We start from the raw sequence: 23,574 nt of genomic DNA, 5'->3' as shown, positions 1-23,574 counted from the left end.
AAGAAAGTCTGATAAATCCCAAGCTAAGGACGCAACTCTGGGTATGCCTGGGGTATGTATGCATCATGTAAAACGCGTAGGAATTAGCATTAGCCTTTTTTTAAGTTGATTCCCTAAGGGTTTTGGAAGTCTAAATATAACTGGAGTGTAGTTATTTATGTCTAGCACTAGTAGAAAGTACAAAGACAAAAGAAAGAAACATTGAACCCGCCACTCAATCATTTTGTCCAAAAGCCCACCTTGACTGCAGAAGGGTTGTTTTTTATCCTTTGTCTGCCACTATTCTGTTTCTTTACGAAATACTGGAAAAGTGTTCCTGTGACACTGAAATGACTTCGCGACAGAAATTGTATTGTTCACATTGAATGGTAAGACCTACCGTATATATACACATGTACATCTGTGTATATGTATTTATATATATATATACATACATACATACATACATACATACATACATACATACATACAAACATACATGCATGCATGCATGCATGCATGCATGCATGCATACATACATACATACATACATACATACATACATACATACATACATACATACATACATACATACAAACATGCATGCATGCATGCATGCATGCATGCATGCATGCATGCATGCATACATACATACATACATACATACATACATACATACATACATACATACACATACATGCATGCATACATGCATACATGCATACATGCATACATGCATACATGCATACATGCATACATGCATACATGCATATGTGTATATATGTATGTATATTCATTTATATATGTATTCATGTATTTATTTATTAATTAACTTACTTATTACCTATCTATTTAGGTCTAAAATGCCTTTCCTGTATCTGCATTCGAACCCTCTTGCTACTGTGAAAATGAAATTTCCCGAATACGGGATGAATAAAGTTATCCCATCCAATCCAATCTTGTGGGTGTAACACAGCTCTTAATCAGTTTATTAGTTGTTAGATTGAATGGATTTAACCCAAACCTTGACGTGAGAGAGAAGAATGAATCAGAAAAAAATCTAGTGAATGATTCTGACTCAGAATTGGTTGACAATCAAAGGACACAAGGAGATGAACAATACTTGTGACGATAGGGACAGTTTATTGGGCTGAAGGCCCTTGAATGCAAATATGGTTACATTAACATTTTTTTTCTCACAAATGGACACTATTGCTGTCTCCACTTTATTATTCTTTTATGTAGTAATACAAACCTGGTAATGACGTCTGAAATTGCTCGAAACAAACCAAAAAACAAACCATATTAGCAGTCAGATGTCAGTGATGTGTTAGGAAACCTTCACCACTAAGCCACACAGTGCAATTGTCACTTGTTTTGAAAGTCCGGGTGTTTTCTTTAGGCACAAATCAGGGAAAATAGCAAGGTCGGATCCATTAGAGGACGTTTATTGTGTTAAAAAAAACTTCAGCATGGAGGAAATGCTTGTGACATTTTAATATAAAAGTAAAATTAGAGTCAGACAACTTTACAAACCAGTGTGTGCATTTCCATTAAATTATTAGCCAGACATTATTTTACAGTTTCGAGGCCAAGTTGTGGTATCATTGCAGTATTGTGAAAGTTTCAAAGCTATGGTATGTTATTATTGCAAAACTGTTATTATTAAAAACAAATAAATAAATAATTAAAGGAATATTAATGATGAACGCAATTACTGGAATTGAATACAACATTACATTTACATTGATTCTCAAATGCGCAATGACATTAATCACTATATTTTCAAGTTGGTTTAGGATAATTCTTTCAAAGACGAAAACTAGCCAGGTTTCTACGTGTGCCCTTGTACAGTCCACACTGTGACTTTATGAGTATCATTTATGAGGATTGCTATCTCTATGGTGATATTTAGTTTTCTTTGTCAAGGTCACCTTCACAGGACAGTGCAATACGTTATCTTCAAAAATAAAAAAGTCGTACAAGTAAAATTAGAACTTTGAGAAAATGAAAATTTTAAGGTAGAGGGTAGTGGCGGGTGTTTGGAGCTTAGGAAAAGTGATGCCAAAGAGATGAAAGACGAGACTAGAAGGCAGAAGAGGGGCAGTAAGGCGCTGGGGAAAGTTCTATAATAATCAGCATTGGCTAGATAAAGACGAGCTTAGTACATGTGAAGCTTACAGGCTGCATCATTTGACTTCCATCTGACAAGCAAACTACATCCATCCGTCTCACTTAGTTCAAACTCCTGCTGGCAGCCGTCCCGTTTGGCCACCACCCCCGTGGACCCCATGGAGTGTGCTGGCGTCCGTCTTCATCGGGCTACAATCAATATTTTAGCACTCTTACTCCTGTGGGGTACTTGGCTGCTCAGGGGGAGGGGCCTATGAAGAGGAGGATGAAGGAGAGCCACGTACAAACACTCACATGGGAGAGAAGGATAGTTATTGCCTGTGAGGCGTTGAAATTTGGAAATGGAGGTGATGTTCAAACAGAAAATGGGACTAGAGGAACCATCACAAGGGTAAGTGAAAAATGAGTTAATGGAAAGAGACAATGTGGTGTTTTTGTATTTGGAGTGTACTGCAAGGGGATTTATAATAAAGGAATAATAAGCATATTAATTTTGCATTAGTGGCAGAGACATTTTGTCCCTCTCGGTCCTCTCGTGTTCTCATTTTGGAGGAGCTATGCTATCAAACTGTTGCTACGGCTACGGCTGATGACACAGTTGGGGATTATTAGGGGTTGTCAGAGGCGGATCACAGAAGGGACGAGCCCTCTCTAACGATGCTGTTGACATTATCCATGGCTCTACTGATCAAACAAGGGTTATGTATCAATTAAAACCTGAGGTTTCTGGTCCAAGACGATGAAAAATAGGATGTTTAAGTGCTCATTTTGGGAAACTGTTTGTCTTCCTTGGGAAGACCTGGCGTGCAATTTTATTTTCATAAAAATGATCATAAAGTCACTTTGCAGAAAGTGAAGTCCTGTTTATACTCTAATCATAGAAATGGACATTACATTTCTGGAAATGGAAATTCACACTTAATAACTTGTGTATTTATCATTTACTGACAAACGTTATGATCATGTAAGGTTCTTTATATATAAACTCTATAAGTGTTTGTAGTTTGTAATTTCCTGGAACATTTGAAATCATCGACATTACAACTATTCCTGAGATCTGTAGCAATTTGCTATTTTGTTGTTTAATGGGGTTTTTAGTAAAGTGATCATGGGGAAAAAAGAAATGTGACATGTTTAATATTCTTGGAGTTGCAGCCCCTTAAAGAAGGTTAAAACGTTTATTGTGTCAGAATTAAAACTTTTAGGGGTAAATAATTGGAGCAAGAAGTGAAGTGGCACAGTTTGCAGCTTTGAAATACAAGTGGATTTCTTCCTGTATTTCTCTGGAGTCAGTTGCCCGGAATGATGACAAGGAAGATCATTAAACATGATACGGATGTGCAATTATGCAAATCTAATTCTGACTTTTCTGTTATGTCTGGTAGGTCCTGGACAGTGGTCCTCAAATGTTGTTACTAGTCATTCTGGAACATTTTATATTCTATATGCACTGCCTATAAAAGAGATCTTGGCTCCTTTCATATTTTTTGTTAGTTTGTTTGTTTTTAATTGAACTGGATTGTTCTATGGGGATTAGTAAACTCATTTTATGGTACAATGGCTTTGAAAAGGAGTTTTGTTACAAAAGCGTTTGCATTTTCCAATTGAAAGACTCTTGTACAGTGATGGCCTTGTTGTGATTCATGTGTTTTGTGATATGGTGGCTAGGATTGCTGTTTGTTTAGAATTTTTTTTTATTCATCTATTTTAAACATTGCTTATTCTGATCAGGGCCTTGGGTTGTTTGAGCCCCTCCTATGTTTAGTTCTCAAAGGAAATTTAGAAAAGGGCCAATGCTTTGTGTATACACAGAGAATACAGTGTAGCTATACTACATTCATACCGTATTTTCTCGCATATAAGATATGATGACAGAATCAAGGGTACGGCTTATATGTGCACAAGATTTACAGATTTGTTATGCTCTTTTTCACCTGTAGATTTTGGCAAATTAACATTTACTATTTATGCTTATTTTTTGTTTTGCAGTAAGAAAACAACCATTACTGGATGAATTACTAACTTCCTTATGATATTGACCCTAATAATATGCTTTGATTCACACAGCATCTCAGAAATACCACGTGCAATTATTTTTCAAAAAGATTTTTCCTTCAAAGTAACACATTTGTACACTCTATTAAAACCAGGAATATGGAGGTGAAAAATGTGAATCAGGGGGTGGCTTATATGCGAGAAAATACGGTGAGGAAAAGTGGTATGGAAAATAAATATATACAGCATCTACTATTTTACTTAACCTTTACGGTGATTTGTAGTTCTTATTTGTATACATTCATGAAACCAAAGTAAACTACCAAACATTAATATTGACGGGAGCCTAGTGTTGTCCGGGTGCACTATGCGAGAAAACAAACAAAAATGACCTCTGATATAATTCCTTGAGAGAACAGCTCTCTTTGGTTCACATTTAAGTAGCCCCAGATAGATTGGATATTAAGTGAATTTCAGACCTCAGACTTGTGCCCTTTTGAGGATCAATGTTGTATTGACAGTATTGACCCTCAGCTTTTAAACTACCAAGACATATTTGACAGATCAACTGAGTGCTTTGTTGTATTTAGCTTTTTATTTAATGTCAAATACAGTCGTAAAATAAGAGGTTTTAATACACCCAGCGGGGTTTGAACTTTTGCATCCCACAGATCTCAAGAACTTGATGAGGCCGTTTCACACGCCGACTACACTGACCGTTTAAATTAGTATGTGCAGCCGCAGTTTTGTAATGAAATCCCGACGCAACCAATAAGATTAATGAATACATAGTGATTTATTTATTTTCAAACAGCAAGATAACTTGGAGTTTTATGGGTACAATAACATAGATGAGAAAATTACTTGGTAGGTAGTTAAATGTGGTGTCACAGTCTCCTGAGTGATGATATACAACATAAAATAAAATACCTTGATAAAGATGTCTTCATGGACGCATAGCACCGTGTGCGGTCATTTGGTCGCCGGTCTTTTGGTCGCCGGTCTTTTGGTCGCCCAGACCCAAACAATGGGCGACCAAAAGACCGGCGACCAAAAGACCGGCGATCAAAAGACCGGCGACAAAACAAGGTAAAACAACACGGTCTACACATCAATAAAAGCCAACAATGGCCCTGAGCGGTTTCACTGAGCGGACGTGAGTGTGTATAAGAGTTTGTATGTACATGAGTTGTCCCCTTAGGAAGGGACGTCAGTCAGGGTCTTAACAAGTTCTCCAACAAAACACAATAAAAGTACGGGGAATTTGGAGCTTATCTTTAGCCTAATAATTAATAGGGCATTTAGTATGACTAAATAATAATTCTCAGTTTGTATTTAGGGAATTTGAGCAACGATTTAAATGGTAATTATCAATAACCTTCCGGGCGACCAAAAGACCGGCGACCAAACGACCGAGTACCGCATAGCACATAGGTAGACTTAAACTCTGTCAAATACTGTTGTGCCAGCAATTGATTTAGCTGTTGCTCATGTCCTCCTTCTTCTCCCCATTATTATGTTGGAAATAAAAAACAGGACTTTCTGTTGAAACTGTGAAAAATAAACATTGCTGAGTTTTGGCCTATTTTACATTCAAACCAATGGGAAAAGGCACCAGGCGCCAGTTAATCTTCAAATATGGGCAAGCTTGTGCTTATCTACAATCGTCTCTTTGCTATTCTGCACCCGTATATGCGGTGTGTGCCACGCAAATCAAGTAAAATGCTGATTGAGAGTCACCTTCTTAGAGGGTGAACAAATCGATTAATCTAAATTATTATAGCCTAATTTGTATGGAGCATGGGGAAAGTTGTGAAAAGTCACAGGATTCGCTGCTACTGCACAATGTGTGAATGAGCAGGTCAAGTTAATTCACAATTTCGGACAACTATAGTGGATCAAATAAATGGATGCTAATGAAAACCCAAAAGGTGCCTGGGATGGCTCAGTTCATCCCAAATTTACGGAGAGGTCAGGTTTCTCTGATCAAATGGAGGTTAGAGAATGGTAATGGCTGATCAGCTCAATTTACTGCCACACAATCAGGTATCATCACAGTATATCAAACTCCAATGGAATAGTTCATGTCATTAGGCCATTTGCTGCAACTTATTTCATTGAATATTTTTCTCTAAGTAAAAGTAAGTCCTTGCTTGTTGAATGAACACTAGGTGTGAATGAATGAAGGTGTGACTGTCGATAGTCAGCTGAGATACCTGTAGGCTCTAGCACCTCCTGAAGATAGTGTACGGAAGATAGTGTTTGTTTGATTATTAAAACTGTGTTTTTTGTGTTGCAGGATTTTCTCTGTGTTTCAACTCTTCTCTGCCCCAGAGGGAAAAGTCATAAGGTAGACTATGTTTATTTTACTTTATACATTGACAATGAAATCATGCAAATGAGTGTGTGGGCATCTATATGTATGCTGGATAAAGATATAGTAAGAATCGGCTAGGGTGATAAGCTGATTGGCCACATGTAAAGAGAGCGCCCTAACCTTGACTTGTGTGGATTACAGTAGAATAGTTCCTTAAGGCTTTTCCACTCATCACCAGGCAGAATATGTGTATAGTGCTGTGGCAGGGATAATTTGTCCTTTGTCAATGCCAGTAAAATCATTCGGGACTATTTGCTTGCTGAGGCGAAAAAAAATGATCAGAAAGGAAATGTCAGCATATCTGATGTTGAATATTTTGAATGGGAGACGGGTGTAGTACTTGGTAGCGTATAGATAAAATGGGCCCTTTCGGTTATGCAGGATGCTGTGCACAATGTAGCCGGCAGCGGAGTGCGAACTGGCGGAACATGGCCGTAAACGCTTGGCGTCACAATTGTCCTTTATGTGTTCTGTCCCTGGGGACCCACAGTGGTCATCATTTCACACCAGATTCATTTCACTCTGTAAGCATTAGTTCTCGGCCTAATCCATTGTGACTAGTACGTCTCTCAATTTTCTTATTGATAAATATTAGAAGGTTAAATCTTTAAAATGTCTGTAAAAGTGCAGTAGCTCACAAATATCTAGAATATGCATCAAAGACTTTTATTTAAGCATTGTGCCGCATGACTTTTTTGTATTTACTCTCAAGGCAAGACGCCCCAGTTGAAAAAAAATACATCGTAGACACATTTCCATTGTTATTTTTTGTAGAAAAAGAACCACCCTTAAACAAATCACACATCCCTACAAGCTTCTTTGCTAAAACAACAAATGGTATCAATATGCTTTTTAAACTTCCTCTAATATTTGAGTGATGTGTAATCTTGAATACCATTTCTTTTATTTCATTGCAAACCCAAATTGCTACCTTGAGAGGCTTTTTATCCAACTAAACTCTCAATCCCATTGCCCCAACCATGATCTTAAAAGTTGCCAAAAGTACAACAAGCCTTACATGGATAAAAAGTTTGCATAAAAAAGAATGCCCCAATAGTTTTAAGGACTGATAATTGAATATTAAGGAGGGTGGAGTAATTAAGATTACTCGTGAGATAGTAAATTCAGTGACTCGCCATGATATGAATAGTTGCATGTTATTTCAAATCAATAACAAAAAATAACTTATGAGTGATTCATCACTAACTTTTGGTTTTTGCCTCTGCTCTGGACAAATCAGGCATTTGTGAGCACCAATAATGGTTCTTCACATGGCTTATTTCTTTGACTCATTTTTTTTTCTCATCCTCTAACGCCTCTTTGTGTGTTTGTGTGTGAGAGACAGCCACATCCACTTTGTGTTGGCATTGCATTTACATGCTTTTAATCCTCTGCATGGCTTATTGGACACAAATCCACTCCCAACCAAAAGCTTTTAAAGCTCCTGCTGTTTCATTTTTGTTGCTACCTTCACGTTCCAACTTAAGCCCTGTGTCATGTACATTGAATGTAACGCAATAGTTGTGTAAATTTTCTGTATGTTGGATATATGTGTATGCATGTAACACCATTATATTGAATAACAATGCAGAAGAACAAACTTAAAGTTCATTGGTTATTAAATACATTGCCAAAACATTTTTTTACTATACACAAGGCCTGTTCAAGCATAAGAAATTGATCTTTATTCAAATTTGTATCTTTAATCTCTATCAATTCACCATTGGCTGTGTCTGAAGAAGTCTCCCTTGTCATTTACAAAGCAAGCCAGTGTTTGTTGTAACCCAATCTCCTTATTTCGTGATGATAAGTGTGAGGAATTGTGTGGAACCTCAGAAGGAAATGCGTGATTTACCAGGCACATTGTGTCTCTTTCTAATAGTTTACCACTAAGACCCACTTCACACAAACATCATCGCCCACGGACCAAACTCCAACTCACAATATCTCTCTTATTTTTTTATTTTTTTTAACAGAGTTAGGAATTGTCTCTTAAAATGTGTAGAAATATAGTTTTGCACTTCTTACAAGGTTATTCTCATTATTATAAATATCTGAACATGTTGAACACATTGCTCGGTTGAAATGATGGAGAATGACTCATTATTGGTCTCATTATTGTAAGAGAAACTAATTAAAACCCTAGCGAGTGATCACATTTCATACAGAGAAGCACTAATTATGTTTACATGAAGATTGTTTGGATTTGGCAAGCTGTCCTAACATTTATATGGTACACTGCGGCCTTCACATATTTGAGCAGCCATCCACACGTCCTGGTTAATAATTAGTTCCGAATGACCAGAGCGGGGCCAGTAATCTTCCTATCTGTTTTTTTATGCATGAATACATACAAAGATGAAGTACAAAGATGTATGAAGGTGATTTGTATTCCACCAATTATTTATGAGATCTCTCCTATCTCCTCGTGGCGTCGACTTTTATGGATATTCCTACAATTTGACTGCTCTTCCTGTTATTTTTAGCTTCACTGAGCTTCTAATCATGGAAGACAAGTTGTATTTCACACTGAAATTTCGCCCAGACGTGGCCTCGGAAGCCATCTGACAAGTGCATTTCTTGCATCGTTTGACACTGATGTTAACTGGTGCAGTGCGTTTTTTTTTCTTTTTTCGTCATTCTAGTCTCCGTGTGTTGTTGCCATCATTTTCATAGATAGTCTTGATGCATAATTCATCATTGTGCAGCTTGTAACGACAGCGGGTTGTGGGGGATGCTAAGATGATGTTTCTGGGAGCTGTTGGCTTTGATCGCATCTCAGCAGGAAGTCGAACTCGAAATACTTCTCCCTTCGAATTGCGCACGGTCACCTTTTCATCGCCTTGAAAATCGATGAGTCCTTTAGCCCTTTTCTTTAGAGCAATAGACAGGTCTGTGATTCAGCTCAGTAATCTGGCCCTGCCTTCTTGGTCTTGAGCATGCTGTTTACGAAACGTGTAGACTGTTTTAACAGATATGAATTGTATTTTTTAAAACCACCCCTTTCGTTTGGGAAAAAAAATCTTACCAGAATGGGGAAAATCGGGTCGTAATATTCTGAATGGGGTGTGTATATGACTCATTTTTATTCCGTTCAGGCTGTTAATCTGAATAAATGTGTCCAAGAAAATATAGCTGTAGTGCGATTTCACACAAAGAGTTAACACTTAACTCTTTTTATTGGGTGTTTACATGCCTAATTTTACTTAAGGACCCTCCAGACATGTTCTTCGTTCTCGATCACACATCTCACGCACACCCTTTCATCCTCGTCCTGCATTCTGCGCTTCCAGAAAACTAATTTTTTATATGTGCTAATTAACGAGGTTGGCCTCAATTATAGCAGTAATTGGACTGTGTGGAACACCCAAATTGTGACAAATCTCAGCTACTTCCAATGAGGACATATTACTTAAATAAAGCAGGGTGTGTGAATTTACTGCTGCTTTGTTGTGCTTTTTATTTTGGGGAGCTTTAAGGTATTTGTAGATTTAATCAAACAGAGTACATGATCATTTCATGAGAAAACTTCAAATATATTGGAGCCTTGACACACATTCTAACTGTATGCTGGATATAACAAGACTTTCATTTCAATGTCACATCTTCATAAATAGTCACTAATGATGTAGTATTCAGTGACTGTGAATTTGAAGAATGAATATGTAACAAGTTAAAATTATATGTATATGAATTCTAAATGTGATTAATGACCTGAAACCTACTTTTTTGGAGCATAACTATATTATATTACTTCAATAAAGTGCTCGAGATACACATTTGCGATGTATCAAACCCATTAATAAAACAACCAAACAAATAAAAAATACAAATAAAACAATTAATACAACATTAAAAGATGAACAAATTCCACATCTTGATGCGCTAAAGTGAAAATAAAATCCTCTTTTCCGATGCACCTTTTATATAGTTTGAAAAATACAGTATTTTGGTCATAGGTGGGTAATTATGTTGTTGAAAAGAAAATTATACTAGGAGGGATAAAACAACATGCAATGTTACTGAATATTTTACCATTGGCAGTAGATGTATTCTTGGAAAAAGAATATTTCCACCCTACCACGCTTGTATATTTCAGATACTATATTGTATATTTGTATGCATTTTTTTCTGAAAAAGGCAAATACTTTGACATGAAATCTAAAGCATCTTCTTCCTGCCACCGCCTACTAATTTGTATTTGCATGGCATAAAGTACACACATGGAAATGTGCATTGCCATGTTTGAAATGTTTTTGTAGCAAAAGATGAGAAATAGATGAATGACAAATACGAATCCATGAATATTTTCGCTCGTTCGCTTGTCACAGTGACACACTGCCGGGGTGTCATTATGCAGAAAATTGTAAAATCACATGGCCCAGCTACATTTTTCAAGGAACGTTTTCCTTTTAAACAGGGTGGGCAGGAAGTAAGCAATTGTGAGGTGAAGAGACGTCTTCAGTAAAGGTGCTGTGGAAGAAAGTACAATAAAGAAAGCTCTCTGGAGAAGGGAAAACCGATGTTGAATAAAGTAACAGGAAGGTCCAATGTGCACCGCATACCAATTACTAAGTACTATTCTAAAGGTGTGTGGTCATTGTTGATTGAACTTGACTTTCACTGTGGTAAATACAGTTCAACCTGAAAAGGCCATAAAGTGAATGTGTTTATGCTGCTAAATTTAAAGATGTCATTTCAGTTGGGTAGCTTAACATAATTTTTGGAGTATGTAAGTATAATGATGGTGCAGTGGTTCTTCCGGGCTCGAAGACTGTTGGGTTAGGCTCCAGCAACCACCGCCATCCTTTCGGGGATGGGTGTTATGGAAAATGAATGAATGAATGTAAGTATAATGTGTTGTGGATATTCACACAATTTAAAAGCAGGTTTTTCTTTGTGGATTACCGCTCCGCCCCCATTTACTGTGTTAAAAATGTATTTGAGTATCTGTTCTTTCAAAGAACTACTGTCTTTTTTTCACTTTTTCTCTAGACAACATTTGTTAACATGTTCTTTTCCTGATTGCTGCTTCTAATACCGTTCACGTGATTAGGGACACTGTTAGATAAGATGGACAGGAAGGGTAATATACATTAGAGCCCTAACTTTGAGACAATTATTATCATATTGTCAAAGATTGAAGCGAAAGCAAGACAAGGAAATATGCATAATATGCTGTTACAAAGAGAAAATTACTCTTTAAATGACATTATTAATGTCATGCTTCTGAATCTATTAAGTCATGAAGTGGCTAATTGCACCCTTTTGTTATTAACATCCTTTTGTCTTATTATACTAACATCTTGTCTTTAGCATTTGCTGATGTACAAGTTAATTTTCTTCTGTTGTTTTCATGTACATAAATGTTAATTTTGCTTCTGCGTAGTTCCTTGCTTTTTCAAGTAGTAGTCCTATTTTTACCTTGTCATGACCACTTGAAAAACTCCTTTTAGCAACTTTCCCAAGAATTTTTTAGTTACTTTGGAATAGTTCTAATTAAATCTTTTCTTATCGTGTCCATGTAGAGAATTAACCACTTGTACAATATAGATTTCCATTACTCCTTTAGACTTAAGAGAAGGGTTGAGCTGTGAACAAGACCTTATCCGAGACACTTTTGTGCACCTTAAATCCTCCTTAAGGAGTAGAGAATTCAAAACGTGGGATAAATGTAATTTTGCTCCAGTTCTGCCATAAATGTTATCATTAGGTGTTCATTCATATCCAGGAAAAAGATCAAACACCCATTAGACATTTGCAAGTATTATATGCACAATATCACATCGTCAGTACTGTGGTATAATGCTATGAATTCCAATCAACCAAAAAGTGGAAACCAAACTTTTCAAACTGCACCTCAGGAGACCTCATTTGCATGAGCCTGGAAAGATTTATCCAGCCTTTGACTCTTTTTCTAACACATTGTTGAATTCGAAGACAGGAGTCTACCTGCGCAAAAATACACATTTCATCTTTTCCCCCACCATCTGATCTCAAATCACACCGCACAGATAAGAGACGGGCTTTTGTTTCCCAGAGATTAACATCTCATGGTCCAAAATATGTGGAAAGAAAAGGGCAATTATACTTATATGGCAATCAATAGTTACTTCTAGCATTGAATGCATACTAAATCAAAGTTGAAGATGCTGCTGCTATTTTTGCTTTGTGTTCTGTAGTTGTGATTTCCAAAGGGCTAACGTGGTGGTTGTGATTTTCAAAGGGCTAACAGTTTTAAATGGTAAATAAACCCGCCGGGGCAGATTAAGGCCACGTCATCTGGCCACAAGTACAGTTTTGGCATCATCAACACGTCACCACAGGATGTCGAGCCATGTGCAAAGCTTTTTCAAAGCACTCCAATTTTGGATATCCTTGCCTTAATGTTGCAAAGTTATTCATCCATGTCCTGGCACACCACTCGCACTAGCTCACCTAGGGTCATTGTGTCACATCCCAGTTTTATCCTGGTTCTTTTCTATCCTCCTGCTGTTGTCATCTCATCAAGCTGACCTTGTTCCACTTCCTCTCCTTTCCCAGCACCATTATACGTGTCTCATCCATCTGTGATGGCCCTTTTCTTTTTTTCTTTTTCCCCCCATTGCCTCACATTCCATCCCTACTGTAAGTGCACCAGTTGATGCAGAGGACCCATGTTGCACTTTAGCTTTTCTGGAAATGTGATGGGTGACTGTGTCTGGCTCAGGATTTTAAACCACCTGCCGTCTACTCTTCATGTGGGAGTTTAAAGGCTGGAAATAGTGATGGTGTACTTAAGGATGAGGATGGGTGGCAGCATTTTGTTGCGTGCCTGTGAATGTGCCATTTTCTAAGTGCGGCCATAGATTCCATCCAGTGGCCTGTAGTGAGGGAATGGAGTAGCACATCTGGTGTTTGGATGTTTGTGTGTTGGTCTGGCGTGATTGTGTGTTAGTTGAGTATCCCATCTGGCCCTTCAAATAGTAATAAATTAGCCAGAGGTACATGCACATTTCCGAAATTAGATGTGTTTATGTTGGTGGGATTCACAGAAAATATAGACAAAAAATATTTTTGTTTGATGAAGGATGCAGTTTTGGCTCAATCACAAATATTCTGACGTCAGGGAAGTATAGAATACCGCAGAATTTAATGGATTTGATCAATGTTGCCAATAGATATGGTTTAATATGCCATCGGCGGCTTTGAGAATGTGTCCATTGTTAACAGTGTATAATCGTTTTCACTGAAAATCAGAACTCATTGTGACCCAATTTTGTGCTTTAATGCATTTGATGTGGGATTACAACTGCAAACCTGAATTTATTAAATAGATGTGGGAAGCATACAGTGCTGGCATGTTCCCAAAAATATTCTGTTCTTAATTCTCCCAGGTCTTACACAATGAATCATAAAGACACAATTCTATGTCAACTTCTTTCTGAAGCTTGAAGTCTTTGGTAGAATTTCTAGAACCAAAGAGAGCCTCATGTTTCCTAGACATCTGGAGCTCTGCTCGCAAATAATACGACTGCATTAGTGTTACTTTCTGTGTTTAGCAGGTCATGTATTTTTATATGTGAGGGTGGAGGTGGAGAGCTGCAATAACAGTAGGATGCAGGAAACTGTCTCATCCTTCCACCCACACTGGCAAGGTTCATGTACATCATTAGTGATTGCCTATGAATGACTAGTAGTTCAAAATACTCACTCTGAATTACTTTGACAGAACATATTGAAGCAAGATGAGAGATGAGAAACTATAGAAGTAATTCAACATGTCTTGGCAACACATTCCAAAGACCTCACTTACTTTGGATGGCAGTACAAAGAAGTTCTACCATTACGTAGTCTTCGATTGTTGTCAAGCTTCCACTGTATGTGGCTGACGTCCAAAATAAAATGAAATTACGGTAGATATTAGCCACCTTCATGAATCTCTTTTCACTGTCGATTCTTAACAATCATTCATCTCATAGTGTATAGCTCAACAAATTATTTGAACTGTTAAGACTATAAACTAGTATAGTATAAAATAGCTTAGTATAATGTATAAACTGAAATAATCAGTCTCCTGTGCATGAAAATTGCCCCTTACTGACTCCACCCGAGAGTGAACTAACGTTTATTGTTTTTATATTGCTGTTATTGACAAAACAGTCTCGAAGTGGTTCACAAGCCCGGAGAAAACAATAACATGCCTGGATCTAAATCCCACAATTGCGCCAGAAAAAACTCCAAAACCTCGTAAAGAGAAGCGAGGGACCAAACTGCAATCTATGTTTCGTGGGCAATATTTATCACACAGAGTCGAATGGCGTTGTATCGTGTTACTAAAACAGCATGAGAGTCAATTTAACTAATGAGTTTCAAGGTACCACTATAAGGCTAGTGTATGCAGGTTAAGAGAGAAACACAGTCCTAATGATTTTCTGGGGCCACTGTGACTCTGCCTTTGCCTTCAACATGCATTTGGTTTCCCTGCATTGAAATCTCGATCTTTACAAAACTCAAGCTGACAGTTCAGTTTTACCCAGCGTACTCTGGCATACGGACACTTGTAAAGGCACGACTTTTCATTTTCTGCAATCTAGGTCCACTATTCTTTTTAAATTATGGCTCCAGCATAACGTGTGATGGCACAAAAGATTCAGTTAGTGCCTCAAGAGAAAAATACCCATTAGAGTTAAGAATACACTGTAAAATATTAGTTCATTTTTTAATCATTTGACCCCAGCCTATTATAATTAGGTGCATATTTGATATAAGCAAGTGGAAAAAGCAATTTTCGTTCATTAATTTTCCGTTCCGCTTATCCAGGGTCATTGGGGTGCTGGAGCCTATCCCAGCCGACGTTGGGCAGTCGGTAGGAGACCCTGAATTGGTAGCCAGCCAATCACAGGGTGAAATAAGACAAATTGACATTCACGCTCTCACTCATACTTTTAATTTAGAGTGTTCAACTAGACTTTCATGCATGTTTTGGGGATTTGGGAGGAAACAAAGTAACCAGGAGAAAACCCACACAGGCCTGGGGAGAACTTGCAAACACCACACAGGAAGGTCGTAACTCACCGAGGGTTGAACTGGATCTCCGAATGTTGAGCCGGACGAACTAACCACTATTCCAGCCTGCAAAATCCCCACGACTCTTGTGAGGATAAGCAGAACGCAAAATGACTGCGAATTTTAAAAAAATCTAAAATATATTAAACATATGTCTTGCTTTATTTAAATAATTTTTAGCATGCCCTGGTTTGCAGTGCCATTTTTGGCAACCAGTTTTACTGGATGCTGCTTCAAAGTTTCACACATCAAAAAGACTTAAGAAAGCATAGATTAAATGAAACACAAATTGCAATTTTTGAATCATAAATTATTATAAGCTGCTCCTTAAGCACTTGATGAAATAAACTATGCACTAAATGTAAATTCTTTACTCGTTGAAATTGACCTGACTGACTGATGTTTGGTCACCTCAATAGGCCAAGGCCTTCTTGCATCTTTAGTAAAGCTACCATGGCGAAGATGTAAGCGTCTCAATTGGCTTGGGATTGCTTTGAGTGAGACATGCTTGTGTAATAATGTCAACGTGGTTAAGCCCCCAGGCATCTTTAAAGAGCTTTATTCAGCCGCACAGGGTGGAAGAGAGGATATAGCAAAGAGGCGAGAGTAGAAAGAACATCGCAGACAGCACAGAGACCTGTTTTGGGTTGTTGTTTTGGCACATCAATGCAAAAAGCAAAGGAAACGCCTCATTAGGGTCAGGGCTTTCAGGGGCACTGGCGAGTTAGGAGTGATATAAGGAGAGAAAAAGTGGGAGGTAGTGAGTCTATTTTCACAAATGACAAGGATTACTTTCATGGAGATAATTCTCCAAAGAAACATCCCACTGCTTCTGTGATTTACTTTAAAGAGGACTAATAGCGTTTATGTGGTTATGGTTGACATATTCAGTTCTGCTTAGCAATTTAAATGTGATGTGTTTAGGCTTGGTGAGTGGTGAAAGCGAGCAATCCTGTCAAGCTCACGGCTGACGTGCTGCCTGCATTATGCTCGCACAAACCTGCAACACAACAAAACAGTATAGAGAACTGCCATTAAGATCAACTTGGATTTGATTCCCTGGAAATGAACCAACTGCATGAGCAAGTGTCATCGTGCTAGTGATAGTTGCATGTTCCTCACCTGCATGTATGTAAGCACCAATACTAGCCCGTTGGAAGTGATCCACTTTTCTAAATAATCCCCCAGTGAGGTATTTTGTTTCCCTTTCAATCTGTGAATTCACTCAGAATCATACCTCCAGATTGATGCTGTTTTTTCTATCAGAGGCTGCAGCGTTATATTTTTGGTCCTATTTCCTCGTTCTGACTCAGGATGTGAAGTGGAAAATTAAAGGAAAGCCGAGGGCAGTAGCAGTCCTATTTTTTTTCATTGCAGGAACAGAACTCTACTTTTTCTCAAAAAAGAGGAACATTTGTATTAATAAGAAAAATGGTTGAAATGGGTTCAGATTAGAAAATACTAAATGTATCTTTTTAATCTTGCACTTTAACTCACATCAACTCAATTTATGACCCCCTAGAATGTGTTTCCTAATGTGGCATTTGAGAAGATCAATTAGACCCGTTTTCTATTCCAGTGTACATGCTCAGCTTGAGAAAATATTGTCCAAAGCAAGAACTATGAGATACTTTTTTTACTGCCTAGATACCATAAATATTGGGCGGCCCGGTGGGGCAAGTGGTTAGCGCGTTGGCCTCACAGCTCTGGGGTGCTGGGTTCAAATCCATGTCATGTCCATCTGTGTGGAGTTTGCATGTTTTCCCCAAGCCTGCGCAGGTTTCCTCCGGGTACTCCGGTTTCCTCCCACATTCCAAAAACATGCATGGTAAGCTGATTGGACACTAAATTGCCCTGAGGTATGGGTGTGAGTGTTCATGGTTGTCTGTCTCCTTGTGCCCTGCGATCGGCTGGCCACTGATTCAGGCTCCAGCACCCCCCGCGACCCTTCTGTTTTGAGAAGGAGAAAATCTCCCTCAAAAAAGGAATCCTGCACACATAATTTGTGTGTTTTGTGGATATTGTGTAGGAATAGGTTTGTTTTCTTATGCTGAAAATGTACAATAGTGTGCACCTATATATAGCATCTATTGCATACATGTAAAAGTATTGCTCTGTGAAAATATATTGCATGATTTTTCTATATTATACTATGTATTTCTGCAAGTTGAAAGTGGTTTCCTGTAATCGTTTGGATTGTTTATGCCATTCTTTGGTGTTGATACACAAAATGTGTAAAATTACAGCCTACTTGGCATCTATTTTGACATCAATCATTTCATGAATGTCCGTTTTTCTCATTCATATGAGTCACTGCTCACCCCACGCACCTGTATATTGCCTAGCACAGCTTTTTGCCACCAGAACAGCCAGGAATGGAGGTAGGGCCTTTCCATCTGAGGAGATAAATAAATTAATGAATCGTTTTAGCCCGTGACTAGCCTTCTGCCCAATGCCATCTTGCATTGACTTCGCTCACCAGGGTTTATAGAAAAATTGATGTTTCTCCCATTAAGCTCACACAGCTGTTAAAATACAACTGAATCTTCACACATCTTCAACAGTAGTGTATCCCTTCTAATAAAATAAAAACAAACTGTGATCTTTGTTATTTTCCAGCAAGAACTAGGTGTTAGTGTATTTTTGGAGAAACATTAGCACGCAATATTGTTGCCAGTGTGCTTGAGCAGATGTTAGTGCCAGTCATTGAAGATAGTCCAGATGTGTATTTCATTTCATTTTAAGGCTGCGCTCACACAGCAAGCAAAATGCAGGCCATGCGTGCAAAATTTATAGACTGGCTTTGGGTTAAAAGCATACTGAGCTCATTCTACACTTTCCCTAGATTCTTATCCATGCCATTCAATCCCAATGTGTTCTTTTATAGTGCTTATCTCCTGCAATGCATGATGTAGATGTTATCCGCAAGAAAATAGGCGTACAACTATAATTGGATTGTTGTGTTTATTGAATTATTGCATAGTACTTACAGTGAAACGACCATGCTCCCTTTCTGAATCAATGAGCATAAAAAGTCACTTCTGACACCACTTCTCTTTAGGGAATCCAGCCTGTGATGACCTTGAGGCTCTTATGCTAATTACATGGCACCGTAGGACATGTCAGATTATGTCTAAGGTGGTAAATATAGTGTATGCAATTTATGTCAAATGTCCTTGAAATGTCAGCAAATGACCTCTTTATTAAGTCATTCACAGAGGACAAAAGGATGATACTGTTTTTTTTTCATTGTGCATGGTTTGACATTTTATTTTTTATGAGAAAGCGTAGTAGTAGTCTTATTATATTTATTTGTCGCATTTTTATATATACGTGTTTCAATATTTACCACAGAATCTTTCAGCAACATGGCACAACAATGTAACAATGGGGTTCAATGGAAGTGTGAAGAATATACTAATATTCACAAGTTAGCAATATAAGATGAGTAAAAAGATATTTTTGTAGCATTGTGCTATGCTAACAGAACAGGGTTAGACGGACTGCCGAAATTGTCTCATCTGAGAGGAACCCATGGGATTTCACAGGAGGCCACCCTGTTCTAGTTCCACTTTCCAATGTGTCCTGCCTTCCCGTCTGTTAAATGTGACAAGGTGGCCTTCATTCCAAGCAGATCTCTAACAGAGTTGAGAGCCACACTGATGAGACAGTTAGCTATGCGGCCATCCGTCTTCTTTAGTTTCTGAAAAATCCAATTCCCTCCTCTAATGCAAGCGTCTCAAGCGACATCTATCCATCTTTTGCCACCCGTGCTTTGGGGCCATCTAGTCAGATGCTGGCGGCACACCATTTCTTTCAGTTAGTTTAATCTACCTTGCCTACTTTGCTTTGTATTCTCTTTTTGGTGTTGTCAGTGCATGCTGGGGTTGTGTGCAAGGCTAACGAAATCACAACGGCAAAGAGGGAATGAAATTTGGGATTTTTTGCCGCCAGTGACTGTGTTAACATAATATGCACAATGTTAAATTGAGAATTACTGCCATAGCCAGGTTGTTGACAGTACCGTCGGCCATATTCCAGAGAGTGGTAATTACATCATCGTTAATGCTTTGCCTCTTAATGGGCCATTATTGAATGTAACTTCCTCAAATTTGTGCATGGATCTAATTCTCCCACTGAAGGCCTGCAAAATGTCTCCAGAGAGTCATAAACTGCTCTAAAGACTTCCATTAAGAATATCTTATTGAATTTTAACAGTTGCACAGAGAATTACAAAGATATCACACACATCTATTGCCAATTTCTACTCCATAGTTTCAACGAACTTCAATATTGACGCTTTTTTATGACAGCATATTAGAAATACATGTGCTCTAACAATAAATTCTCAAGCTGATTACCCAGTTACTGTAGGATATAAGGATATATAACTAACGGTTTGCCCTTTCATTTGGTGGCAAATCTATTTTCTATGTGATTCGTGTACTTGTATACTGTAGTTAGTCTTTGCATCACTTCATGGTTTCATCAACTTCATGATTTAATGACGATTTTAGCCACATAGATTGTTCAAACTAATATTAACGAATGACCTCTTGGCTTATCCTCTCAGGGAGCGCCACAGCAAAACAGTCAATTTGCATGATAGATTTGGCATAAGTTTTCCACCGGATGCCGTTCTTCACACAACCGGCAGGAATCAAACGTGGGCCACTACAATACAAGCGAGGACGCGCAGACCACTATTTCACCACCCGGGAAGTTCTCTCATAGTGCTGTCAGGCCACTTTAGGCCCAGGACATTGGGAAATGTTCAGGTTCCGGACAGTTCAGTACTTTACTCACTGCCCCCATTTTGCTGCAGGGAATGCCATTCTCCTCTGTATTTTTCCAACTGATGTAGTCATGTGAAATAACAAGCCACAAACACTGGCAAGTCCAATAAACCGAAGATGACCTAGTACTATGGAGTGGTAATGCAGTATTATAATTATAAATATCCTGTTTTAATCTAAAGTGATTATCCTTTAGGTTAAAGCACACACTATTCACATTGGTAGTAGTGAACCGCAGGCACGGTGGACTACACCACGATTCTGCAACCCTATAAGGGGGCAGATTGAGCAAATCACTCCGACCTGGACTCATCTTGTTGGGCTTGGCTGGCAGCTGTAACATGTTGTTGTTCAGCAACTTGCTGACAGCATTACATAAGAAGACACTGCTGGCCTAAAGCCACATATCATCCATATGTGGGCAGCCCATACGTCAGCCAACCAATAACTATACTTTGCAGCATATTGAAACAGCTGGGTGTTCTTTTTTCAGACATTCAAGGAGCTGAATCAGCTGTCTGGAATGCTCGTTTTACATGCCTCCTTCACTGTAAGTGAATATTTCTACATGTAGATGAAGCCAAATTTGCAAATCATTATTTTAATGTTTTTTGCCTTCCCCAGTATCGGTCATTGACAATACCATACCTGTCAACCTCTGCCGATAACTGCCCTTATAAATGATTATGATTCCTCTTACAAACCCCCCAAAAACCTTACAAACACCGTATGACTCGTACGGTGTTTGTAAGGTTTTTTGGGGGGGAATCATAATCATTTATAAGGGCAGTTATCGGCAGAGGTTGACAGGTATGCAATACTATAATATCAACAACTCCAAACTTCATCATGAATAGTTTTGCGGGTGTACCCGAAGTTAAAACCCACTAACCAGCAGCAAGATTAGGAAAGCCTGGTTTGAATTTGCCCATAAAAAGAGATATAAATTGATGAAACAAAGATTTTACCAAATACTTTTACATGATAAAAGATAGTGTTTGTCAAACACAGCTCATTTGTGCAACTCATTGGAGGTAAAAATGGTTTGGCTTCTTTTAGCAAAGGCTCATTTATCTTCATAAATGCAACACATGATAGCAGCAAGAAATTACAACCGCAGTGTAAGGGGTTGAGTAATTTTCAGGGTTCTTGTGTGAACACGCAAAAGGGGCGAGAAAATTGTTACAAAAAAAGGAATTGTGATTAAGATTAATATAGGAGATATTATATAGTCCATAAAACATCCACACACCACAACCAGTATTCTAGAAGGAGGAAAAAAATCACATTGTAAAGTAATTGATTTTACTAATCCACCCTCTATACTCGTGTTTTCCAAATCACACTGTTGTTTTCCTCGCGCATATCCTCTTGAGAGTGGCAGCCATGAATGACAGGTGCTTCGACTTGCTCCTCTAGCTTGGTGTGTAAATGAGTGAGCTTCATGATTATCCATCCACGCATGAACATCATGTTTGATGTGTATGTGCTTTCATGTGTGTGTTATTTGTGGGTTGGTGTGTCCGTCTACTTATTGGTCTCTCTGGAGCCAGGTCCTGCAGAGCAATCGTGCTGTGGTCACTGTCGGCCTATATTTCAACAGCAGTCCCTATTTACTCCGTCTGCCACTTGGCTGTCCACAACTGAGAGGTGGTTAAGTAGCTGAAAGCGGCATGGTAGCATATACTCTAGGAATGGTTAGTGTATGTTGCATTAAAACTTTGAGGCAACTTTGAGGCTTTCAGGCATAAACTGAGGGATCAATGACGTCTGCCCGCTTACAATACCTTGTGTACAAAAACTGTTGCATATACTGTATTGATTCGACTAATAGCTAAACAAGGGCTTGATGTGCTAATACGTTCTCATTACATGGAATCGATTTAAATGATGAAAAGACAGTAAGAAACCCACTAAACCGTACAAACATCTCACAGCAACCTCTACTCCAGACGTATAAAATCTAATCTTTATTACTCTGTCAATGTATGACTAACTGATCCATTTCCTAAAGATGGTCCTATCAAATATAATGTCAATTATAATTATTTGTTGGTACACAAATTTGTTTCAAATTCTATGAAATACTTTTCTTGTTACGCAAAGGTAAGTTATAAGATACATCTTTTAATAATTTACACAAACACACACAAACACACACACACACAGATCCAATTAGATCAAGATTGCTACATTTAATCCAGTCGTCACTATGGCACTGAGTCATGACTGCAATTAGAACAAGTTTAGAGTTTTCGGGATGGGCATGCGTTTCCTTCTGAAAATGTCACGCTGCCTCAACTAGTAAGGTCGCACTCAAATCATTTCCCATCTGCTCAAAGAACACCACAAACTACTTGAAAGTAATGGCCTGAACATTATCACTCTCTGTTCTTGGGAGTAATTCTACTCTTGAATTGAATATTGATTAGATGGATTCATTTACCAAGAATTAATACAAATTTATCAAGAAATATGTGATTATGGCATGTTGTATGCGTAATATCCTGCCATTCATTGTTTGGCGATTCTTTGTTTGGTTTCTATGTATAGATTTTAAAGCTTTTGAGTATGACCTTCAGTTTTGTTAGCACAGCTAAGAGGTGTGGATGCTTTCTGTATGAGTTTCTTGACATTTTGTTTTTAAAGGTCAAATCACTCTCAAAAATCAAAGTGGAACGCTACAAAGGGAAAATGTTTCTACAATGTCTACACTTAGCAGTGGTGTATCAAGAATGTTTTGTCATCACCTCTCATGCAGCTACATAATAGACTGAGGCAGTTGATAAAAGGCAAAGAGTTCTGCTTTTTGGGGTCAATTTTAGTTTGGAATGAGAATATGACTGCTCTTTATTGTCATTTCACAGCAAGTTGCAGATTTGGAAACATCTCCCTCTGTGTGGAAGATTGGAAATGTATAATTATAAAAATAAATACTAAAAATAGCTAAAAGTCTATCGCAAATATAAAAATATATAATTCAAACAAAGTTCAAGTATAAATATGAGAATCATATGAATGAAATAGACTGCCTTTTACAGCACAACAGTTCTATTGCTCAGGAATTTTATTATATTACAATATTGAAAGAAGCTTTTCTTCGATTATAAAAAGAAATACTAAAAACAGCTAAAAGTCGATAGCAAATATAAAAATATATAATTCAAACAAAGTTCAAGTATAAATATGAGAATCATATGAATGAAATAGACTGCCTTTTACAGCACAACGGTTCTATTGCTCAGG

At 38.0% G+C, this 23,574-nt stretch overlaps 1 protein-coding gene across 5 annotated transcripts in view; it reads left to right on the top strand.

Annotated features, from left to right (window-relative positions):
* The window catches only part of dlgap4b (discs, large (Drosophila) homolog-associated protein 4b), a 60,504-nt gene that overhangs the window by 11,414 nt on the left and 25,516 nt on the right, over positions 1–23,574 (top strand). For 4 of the 5 annotated variants that reach the window (XM_077602453.1, XM_077602455.1, XM_077602456.1 and 1 more), the window contains exon 2: positions 6,407–6,457. The gene's annotated coding sequence lies outside the window, so the exon portion shown is untranslated. Of the gene's footprint in view, positions 1–2,225; positions 2,504–6,406; positions 6,458–23,574 lie in introns of those variants that run through there. The other variant, XM_077602454.1, reaches the window with a different exon arrangement.

This window comes from Stigmatopora argus, chromosome 6 (genome assembly GCF_051989625.1).
Source record: "Stigmatopora argus isolate UIUO_Sarg chromosome 6, RoL_Sarg_1.0, whole genome shotgun sequence".
Classification (NCBI taxonomy): Eukaryota; Metazoa; Chordata; class Actinopteri; order Syngnathiformes; family Syngnathidae; genus Stigmatopora; species Stigmatopora argus.
This window is presented reverse-complemented; position numbering and strand designations above follow the sequence as displayed.